A 9920-nucleotide genomic window follows, 5' to 3' on the forward strand; every position below is an offset into this window, starting at 1 on the left:
CCCCCGACGCCATCGCACGGTGCCTGGGAAAGGGCTGCATCCCTGAGCCACGCGTCCCCCGGAGTGCTCCCCCCGCAGGGGGCTCCGCGAGGTGTCGCGGCGGCAGGGTCGCTCGCCTTCTTCCGCCTCGGACCGTCTGCGCGAAGCCAACCTCCCGGCGGGAGGGTAGACCGAAGGGGGTCGCCCGTCCTTGTGACCCCGCGGAGGGGGCCAAGGGCGGGACTCTGGCTCGGGGGACGGGAGGGGCGCCCGCGCGTCCCCTTCCCCGTCGCCGAGAGCCGTACGCCGGCGTGTGGACCTGCTCGCCGGAGTTCGTCCGGGGCTCGGTAGGGGTGCTCGGCCCTTGAGGTCCTGCCCCGGACAGGGGCGCGGCGAGGGTCCCCTGGCCGCGTCGGCTCTCACGTCGACCCACTCTCTCGCGTGGGAAGGCCTCCGCCCGGCGTCTCGGAGGGGGGTCGCCCGGGCGGGCAAGCCGGCCAGCCTGCTGGCCCCGCGGCCATGCGCAGGCGGAGTGCGGGGGGGACTCTTGCTCTCGGTGGCTCTGCCCCAGGAGGGTGCGGGGTGGCGGCAGAGGGGAGGCCGCCGCGGGTGCTTCGAGTTTGAGAAATACTCACTTGGTCAGAGACCGCACACCGCTCGTTCCCTTATATGCAAAAAAGGTGTTCGTCCTGACGTTTTGCGAGGCCTTATTTTACCGTCGTCGGCGCTATCAGGGGAAACACGCCCGCTCCTTCCGCCTCCCTGGAACCGCGCCTCGGCCCCGAGGGCCCAGGTTCAACCTCATACCGGTTCTTACGACATGCATCGACACTCGGCGCAGCCCCAGCAGCTGCAGCTCCCTCCGGCCCGGCCAGCCGGGTACGCCCCCCCTGGCCGGCGCCCGGAGCGTTTTCACTCTGTCCTTTCCTCTCCAAGACTCATCTCTGCCAACTGCCGTGGGCTTCGGCAGGGGCTGCCGCGGGCTGTGCGCGGCCTCCTGGGGGTCCCGCCTGCCCGCGCAGGCAGCTAGGACGGGGTTATCAGCAAAGCCTGTGAGGCGCTCTCATGGGGAGGGGGGCTCCGCAGCCCCCCAAGGTGGCTTCGTACACCTCTTGAACGTGGCCGCCCTGCCGCTCGGTGAGAGCGGGGTCTACCCGGGCAGACAGCCTGTCGGCCCCCGCGGCCTGGACAGGCGGGAGCGGGGACTCTTGCGCTCGGGGGGCTCTGCTCCAAGGAGCGAGAGCGGACGCTCTGCTCGGCCCGGAGAGTGGGGTGGCGGGGCGCCGTCGCCTCGCTGGAACCAGGGGCGTCGTGACGTGCGCGCGCGCCTAGCCGCCGCCAGAACAGGCCGGAAAGGTTGAGCTGCATACGGATCTAAGCCGTTGCCCAAACTAACTCTGGCCCGTGTGACACAGCCGCGCGCGCGCTTTCCTACGACACTCGACCGCCGGGCTCCCTCGGCCTGGGAGGCACTCTCGGGGCAGGGGGCCACCGCAGCCCCCTTTAGGTGGCTTCGTACACCTCTTGAACGTGGCGCCCGGCCGCTCGGTGAGAGCGGGGTCTACCCGGGCAGACAGCCTGTCGGCCCCGCGGCCTGGGCAGGCGGAGCGGGTACTCTTGCGCTCGGGGGCTCTGCTCGGCCCGGAGAGTTGGGTGCGGGGCGCCGTCGCCTCGCTGGAACCAGGGGCGTTGTGACGTTCGCACGCGCCTAGCCGCCGCCAGGACAGGCCGGAAAGGTTGAGCTGCATACGGATCTAAGCCGTTGCCCAAACTAACTCTGGCTCGTGTGACCGACACAGCCGCGCGCGCGCTTTCCTACGACACTCGACCGCCTGGCTCCCCTCGGCCTGGGAGGCACTCTCGGGGCGGGGGGCACCGCAGCCCCCCAAGGTGGCTTCGTACACCTCTTGAACGTGGCCGCCCGGCCGCTCGGTGAGAGCGGGGTCTACCCGGGCAGACAGCCTGTCGGCCCCGCGGCCTGGACAGGCGGGAGCGGGGACTCTTGCGCTCGGGGGCTCTGCTCCAAGGAGCGAGAGCGGACGCTCTGCTCGGCCCGGAGAGTGGGGTGGCGGGGCGCCGTCGCCTCGCTGGAACCAGGGGCGTCGTGACGTGCGCTCGCGCCTAGCCGCCGCCAGAACAGGCCGGAAAGGTTGAGCTGCATACGGATCTAAGCCGTTGCCCAAACTAACTCTGGCCCGTGTGACACAGCCGCGCGCGCGCTTTCCCACGACACTCGACCGCCGGGCTCCCTCAGCCTGGGAGGCACTCTCGGGGCAGGGGGCCACCGCAGCCCCCTTAAGGTGGCTTCGTACACCTCTTGAACGTGGCGCCCGGCCGCTCGGTGAGAGCGGGGTCTACGCGGGCAGACAGCCTGTCGGCCCCGCGGCCTGGACAGGCGGAGCGGGGGCTCTTGCGCTCGGGGGCTCTGCTCGGCCCAGAGAGCGGGGTGCGGGGCGCCGTCGCCTCGCTGGAACCAGGGGCGTCGTGACGTTCGCGCGCGCCTAGCCGCCGCCAGAACAGGCCGGAAAGGTTGAGCTGCATACGGATCTAAGCCGTTGCCCAAACTAACTCTGGCTCGTGTGACCGACACAGCCGCGCGCGCGCTTTCCTACGACACTCGACCGCCTGGCTCCCCTCGGCCTGGGAGGCACTCTCGGGGCGGGGGGCACCGCAGCCCCCCGAGGTGGCTTCGTACACCTCTTGAACGTTGGGGCCCGGCCGCTCGGAGAGCGGGGTCTACCCGGGCAGACAGCCTGTCGGCCCCGCGGCCTGGACAGGCGGAGTGGGGACAAGCCAAGGCTACCGGCGGGCCTCGGACGGCCAGGGGTGGAAGGGCTCCACCTCAAGGTGGCTTCGTACACCTCTTGAACGTTGGGGCCCGGCCGCTCGGAGAGCGGGGTCTACCCGGGCAGACAGCCTGCTGGCCCCGCGGCCTGGACAGGCGGAGCGGGGAACCTTGCGCTCGGGGGCTCTGCTCGGCCCGGAGAGTGGGGTGCGGGGCGCCGTCGCCTCGCTGGAACCAGGGGCGTCGTGCCATTCGCGCGCGCGCGCCTAGCCGCCGCCAGAACAGGCCGGAAAGGATGAGCTTCATACGGATCTAAGCCGTTGCCCAAACTACCTCTGGCCCCTGTGACCGACACAGCCGTGGCACGCGCTTTCCTACGACACTCGACCGCCGGGCTCCCTCGGCCTGGGAGGCACTCTCGGGGCGGGGGGCACCGCAGCCCCCCCCAAAGGTGGCTTCGTACACCTCTTGAACGTTGGGGCCCGGCCGCTCGGAGAGCAGGGTCTACCCGGGCAAGCCGCCTGTGGGCCCCGCGGCCTGGACAGGCGGAGCGGAGACAAGCCCAGGCTACCGGCAGGATCGACCGGCTGGCAGCCGTGGTGGAACAACGGGGACGCCTCGCGCCGCCGCGGGCCGCCGTCCTCCGTCTCTCTCCCACTCTCGGAGGCAGGCCGCCCGAGGCCAACGGGCCTCGGACGGCGTGGGGTGGAAGGGCTCCACCCCAGGGGAAGAAAACACGCCCGCGCTCGTTTGCACAGTCTGCCCCGGCCCGGCATCTCGGAGGGGGGGTCGCCCGGGCAGCCAGCCAGCCAGCCTGTTGGCCCCGTGGCCTGCACAGGCGGAGTGGGGACCCTCGCGCTCGATGACTCTGCTCCCAGGGAGGTGGCAGAGGGGCGGACGCGGTGCTTTGACTTTGAGCGGTCCCCACTCCCTTCTCAGCACATTGAGAAATAGTCACTTTGTCAAAGACCGCACACCGCTCGTTCCCTTATATGCAAAAAAGGTGTTCGTCCTGACGTTTTGCGAGGCCTTATTTTACCGCCGTCGGCGCTATCAGGGGAAGCGGGCCCGCTCCTTCCGCCTTCCTGGAACCGTGCCTCGGCCCCGAGGGCCCAGGATTACCCTCATACCGGTTCTCACGACATGCATCGACACTCGGCTCAGCCCCGGCAGCCGCAGCTCCCGCCGGCCCGACCAGCCGGGTCCGCCCCCCTGGCCGGCGCCCGGAGCGTTTGGACTTTGTCGTTTTTTCATCCAACACTCTCCTCTGGCAAATGCCATGGACTTCAGCGGGGGCTGCCGCGGGCTGTTCCCCGCCTCCTGGGTGTCCTGCCCTGCAACACCGGAGGCTCAGGCAGGGTCTTGAGCTACTGCTGGTAGGTGCACCTCGGGGGCCCTCCGCAGCCGCCCCGGGCCACCCCTGCAGCCAGCACACCGCTGCCAACAGCCCGCTCCCCATCACCAGCCAGCCCCTCTGCATACATCTGCTGGGGGTGCATTTTTGACTTCCCCCGCTTTGGCCTATGGGGAAAAGCCAGGGGGGAAACCTCCAGAGTCAGGCCGACCTCCTGGAACTCTAGCCCGGCCTGGAGCTACCGGTTTGTCCCCTTCCCGGTTCTCAGGACGTGCATCGCCACTCGGCTCAGCCCCAGCCGCCGCAGCTCCCGCCGGCCCGGCCAGCCGGGTCCGTCCCCCTGGCCGGCGCCTGGAGGCGTTTGGACTTTGTCATTTTTTCTCAAAGACCCATCTCTGCCAACTGCCGTGGGCTTCAGCAGTGGCTGCCGCGGGCTGTGCACGGCCTCCTGGTGGGGTCCCGCCTGCCCTCGCAGGCAGCTAGGACAGGGTTCTCAGCAGGGGCTTGGATGCGCTCTCAGGGCGGCCTCCGCAGCCCCCCAAGGTGGCTTCGTACACCTCTCGAACGTGGCGCCCGGCCGCTCGGAGAGCGGGGTCTGCCCGGGCAGCCAGCCAGCCTGTTGGCCCCGCGGCCTGCACAGGCGGAGTGGGGACCCTCGCGCTCGATGACTCTGCTCCCAGGGAGGTGGCAGAGGGGCGGCCGCGGTGCTTTGACTTTGAGCGGTCCCCACTCCTCAGCACATTGAGAAATTGTCACTTTGTCAAGGACCGCACACCGCTCGTTCCCTTATATGCAAAAAAGGTGTTCGTCCTGACGTTTTGCGAGGCCTTATTTTACCGCCGTCGGCGCTATCAGGGGAAGCGGGCCCGCTCCTTCCGCCTTCCTGGAACCGTGCCTCGGCCCCGAGGGCCCAGGATTACCCTCATACCGGTTCTCACGACATGCATCGATACTCGGCTCAGCCCCGGCAGCCGCAGCTCCCGCCGGCCCGGCCAGCCGGGTACGCCCCCCTGGCCGGCACGCCTGGAGCGTTTGGACTTTGTCATTTTTCTCAAAGACTCATCTCTGCCAACTGCCGTGGGATTCAGCAGGGGCTGCCACGGCTGTTCCCCGCCTCCTGGGTTTCCTGCCCTGCAACACCGGAGGGTCAGGGGGGGGTCTTGAGCAACTACTGGTAGGTGCAGCACCTCGGGGGCCCTCTGCAGCCAGCACACGGCTGCCAACAGCCCGCTCCCCATCACCCGCCAGCCCCTCTGCATACATCTGCCGGGGGTGCTTTTTTGACTTCCCCCATGTTGGCCTATGGGGAAAAGCCAGGGGGAAAACCTCCAGAGTCAGGCCGACCTCCTGGAACCCTAGCCCGGCCTGGAGCTACTGGTTTGCCCCCTTCCCGGTTCTCAGGACATGCCTTGACACTCGGCTCTTCCCCAGCCGCCGCAGCTCCCCTCGGCCCGGCCAGCCGGGTCCGCCCCCCTGACCGGCGCCTGGAGCGTTTGGACTTTGTCGTTTTTTTTCTCCAAGACTCATCTCTGCCAACTGCCAAGGACTTCAGCAGGGGCTGCCACCTGCTGTTCCCCGCCAATGGGTGTCCTGCCCTGCAACACCGGAGGCTCAGGCAGGGTCTTGAGCAACTGCTGGTAGGTGCTCTCAGGGGGCCCCTCCACACCCCCAGGCCCACCTCCAGGGCCTCCCTCCCGGCCCCTGGAGCAGCCAGCACCCCATCACCGTCAGCACTCTCTCCCCGTTGGGACTTTGAAACTTTTCTGACCGTGCAAGCTTCGTCAAACGGCAAGGGGGCAACCGGCGTTCTGTGCCCGGCCTCCTGGGGTCCTGCCCGGGCACATCGGAGGCTCAGCCTGGGTTTTCAGCCACCACGGGCAGGTGCACTCAGGGGGCCCTCCGCAGCCGCCCATGCACACCTCTGCAGCCAGCACACTGCTGCCAACAGACCGCTCCCCATCACCAGCCAGCCCCTCTGCATACATCTGCTGGGGGTGCTTTTTTGACTTCCCCCATTTTGGCCAATGGGAAAATGCCAGGGGGAAAACCTCCAGAGTCAGGCCGACCTCCTGGAACTGCCGCCCGGCCAGGAGCCTCCGGTTTGTCCCCTTCCCGGTTCTCAGGACATGCATCGCCACTCGGCTCAGCCCCAGCCGCCGCAGCTCCCGCCGGCCCGGCCAGCCGGGTCCGTCCCCCTGGCCGGCGCCTGGAGGCGTTTGGACTTTGTCATTTTTTTTCAAAGACTCATCTCTGCCAACTGCCCTGGGCTTCAGCAGTGGCTGCCGCGGGCTGTGCACGGCCTCCTGGTGGGGTCCCGCCTGCCCGCGCAGGCATCTAGGACAGGGTTCTCAGCAAGGGCTTGGAGGCGCTCTCAGGGGGGCCTCCGCAGGCCCCCAAGGTGGCTTCGCACACCTCTCGAACGTGGCGCCCGGCCGCTCGGAGAGCGGGGTCTCCCCGGGCAGCCAGCCAGCCTGTCGGCCCCGCGGCCTGGACAGGCGGAGTGGGGACACTCGCGCTCGACGACTCTGCTCCCGGGGAGGTGGCAGAGGGGCGGCCGCGGAGCTTTGACTTTGAGCGGTCCCCACTCCAGCACTCTGAGAAATAGTCACTTTGTCAAAGACGGCACACCGCTCGTTCCCTTATATGCAAAAAAGGTGTTCGTCCTGACGTTTTGCGAGGCCTTAATTTACCGCCGTCGGCGCTATCAGGGGAAACGGGCCCGCTCCTTCCGCCCTCCTGGAACCGTGCCTCGGCCCGGAGCGACCAGGATTACCCTCATACCGGTTCTCACGACATACATCGACACTCGGCTCAGCCCCGGCAGCCGCAGCTCCCACCGGCCCAGCCAGCCGGGTCCGCCACCCTGGCCGGCACGCCTGGAGCGTTTGGACTTTGTCATTTTCATGACTTGTCTCCTCAAACTTTGCTCGACCGCAAGGGGGGCTGCCGCAGTCCGTGCCCAGCCTCCAGGGGTTGCCCCCGGCCCCTGGAGCTGCCAGCACCCCCTCGCCGTCAACGCTCTCTCCCCGTTGGGACTTTGAAACTTTTCTGACCGCGCAAGCTTCGTCAAACGGCAAGGGGGGCAGCCGGCGTTCTGTGCCCGGCCTCCTGGGGTCCTGCCGGGGCACATCGGAGGCTCAGCCAGGGTGCTGAGCCACCACTGGCAGGTGCACTCAGGGGGCCCTCCGCAGACGCCCATGCACACCTCTGCAGCCAGCACACTGCTGCCAACAGCCCGCTCCCCATCACCAGCCAGCCCCTCTGCATACTATATCTGGCGGGGGTGCTTTTTTGACTTCCCCCCTTTTGGCCTATGGGAAAATGCTAAGGGGAAAACCTCCACAGTCAGGCCGACCTCCTGGAACTCCAACCCGGCCTGGAGCCACCGGTTTGTCCCCTTCCCGGTTCTCAGGACCTGCATTGACACTCGGATCTTCCCCGGCAGCCGCAGCCCCCGCCAGCCAGGCCAGCCGTGTCCGCCCCCCTGGCCGGCACGCCTGGAGCGTTTGGACTTTGTCATTTTCATGACTTGTCTCCTCAAACTTTGTTCAACTGCAAGGGGGGCTGCCCCGGCTGTTCCCCGCCTCCTGGGTGTCCTTCCCTGCAACACCGGAGGCTCAGGCAGGGTCTTGACCCACGACTGTTGGGTGCTCATAGGGGGCCCCTCCACACCCCCAGGCCCACCTCCAGGGGCTCCCCCCGGCCCCTGGAGCGGCCAGCGCCCCCTCGCCGTCAACACTCTCTCCCCGTTGGGACTTTGAAACTTTTTCCGACCGTGCAAGCTTCGTCAAACGGCAAAGGGGGCAAGCGGCGGTCTGTGCCCGGCCTCCTGGGGTCCTGCCCGGGCACATCGGAGGCTCAGCCTGGGTCTTGAGCCACCACTGGTAGGTGCACTCAGGGGGCCCTCCGCAGCCACCCAGGCCCATCCCTGCAGCCAGCACACTGCTGCCAACAGCCCGCTCCCCATCACCCGCCAGCCCCTCTGCATACATCTGCCGGGGGTGCTTTTTTGACTTCCCCCGTTTTGGCCTATGGGGAAAAGCCAGGGGGAAAACCTCCAGAGTCAGGCCGACCTCCTGGAACTCGAGCTCGGCCTGGAGCCGCCGGTTTGTCCCCTTCCCGGTTCTCAGGACCTGCATTGACACTCGGCTCAGCCCCGGCAGCCGCAGCCCCCGCCGGCCCAGCCAGCCGGGTCCGCCCCCCTGGCCGGCGCCTGGAGCGTTTGGACTTTGTCATTTTCATGGCTTGTCTCCTCAAACTTTGTCCGACTGCAAGGGGGGCTGCCGCAGTCCGTGCCCAGCCTCCAGGGGTTGTCCCCGGCCCCTGGAGCAGCCAGCACCCCCTCGCCGTCAACGCTCTCTCCCCGTTGGGACTTTGAAACTTTTCTGACCGTGCAAGCTTCGTCAAACGGCAATGGGGCAAGCGGCGGGCTCTGCCCGGCCTCCTGGGGTCCTGCCCGGGGACATCGGAGGCTCAGCCAGGGTGTTGAGCCACCGCTGGCAGGTGCACTCAGGGGGCCCTCCGCAGCCGCCCAGGCCCACCCCTGCAGCCAGCACACGGCTGCCAACAGCCCGCTCTCCGTCACCCCCCAGCCCCTCCTGCATACATCTGCTGGGGGTGCTTTTTTGGCTCCCCCCGTTTTGGCCTATGGGGAAAAGCCAGGGGGAAAACCTCCAGAGTCAGGCCGACCCCCCGGAACTCCAACCCGGCCTGGAGCCACCGGTTTGTCCCCTTCCCGGTTCTCAGGACATGCATTGACACTCGGCTCAGCCCCGGCAGCCGCAGCCCCCGCCGGCCCGGCCAGCCGGGTCCGCCACCCTGCCCGGCGCCTGGAGCGTTTGGACTTTGTCGTTTTTTCTCCAAGACTCGCCTCTGGCACATGCCATGGACCTCAGCGGGGGCTGCTCCCCGCCTCCTGGGTGTCCTGCCCGGGCACATCGGAGGCTCAGCCTGGGTCTTGGGCCCCTTCTGGTAGGTGCACTTTGGGGGCCCTCCGCAGCCGCCCAGGCCCACCTCCTGCAGCCACCACACAGCTGCCAACTGCCCGCTCTCCGTCACCCGCCAGCCCCTCTGCATACATCTGCTGGGGGTGCTTTTTTGACTTCCCCCCATTGTGGCCAATGGGAAAATGCCAAGGGGAAAACCTCCAGAGTCCTGCCGACCTCCTGGAACTCCAACCCGGCCTGGAGCCACCGGTTTGTCCCCTTCCCGGTTCTCAGGACCTGCATTGACACTCGGCTCAGCCCCGGCCGCCGCAGCTCCCGCCAGCCCGGCCAGCCGGGTCCGCACCCCAGGCCGGCGCCTGGAGCGTTTGGACTTTGTCATTTTCATGACTTGTCTCCTCAAACTTTGTTCGACTGCAAGGGGGGCTGCCGCAGTCCGTGCCCAGCCTCCAGGGGTTGCCCCCGGCCCCTGGAGCAGCCAGCACCTCCTCGCCGTCAACACTCTCCCCCCGTGGGGACTTTGAAACTTTTCTGACCGTGCAAGCTTCGTCAAACGGCAAGGGGGCAAGCGGCGGGCTCTGCCCGGCCTCCTGGGGTCCTGCCCGGGCACATCGGAGGCTCAGCGGGGGTTTTCAGCCACCACTGGTAGGTGCGCTTTGGGGGCCCTCCGCAGCCGCCCCGGGCCACCCCTGCAGCCAGCACACTGCTGCCAACAGCCCGCCGCTCTCCCACACCAGCCAGCCCCGTCTGCACACATCTGCCGGGGGTGCTTTTTTGAGAAACACTCACTTTGTCAAAGACCGCACACCGCTCGTTCCCTTATACCCCGACAAGGTGTTCGTGCTGACGTTTTGCGAGG

This window comes from Eleutherodactylus coqui, chromosome 8, assembly GCF_035609145.1.
Source record: "Eleutherodactylus coqui strain aEleCoq1 chromosome 8, aEleCoq1.hap1, whole genome shotgun sequence".
Classification (NCBI taxonomy): domain Eukaryota; kingdom Metazoa; phylum Chordata; class Amphibia; order Anura; family Eleutherodactylidae; genus Eleutherodactylus; species Eleutherodactylus coqui.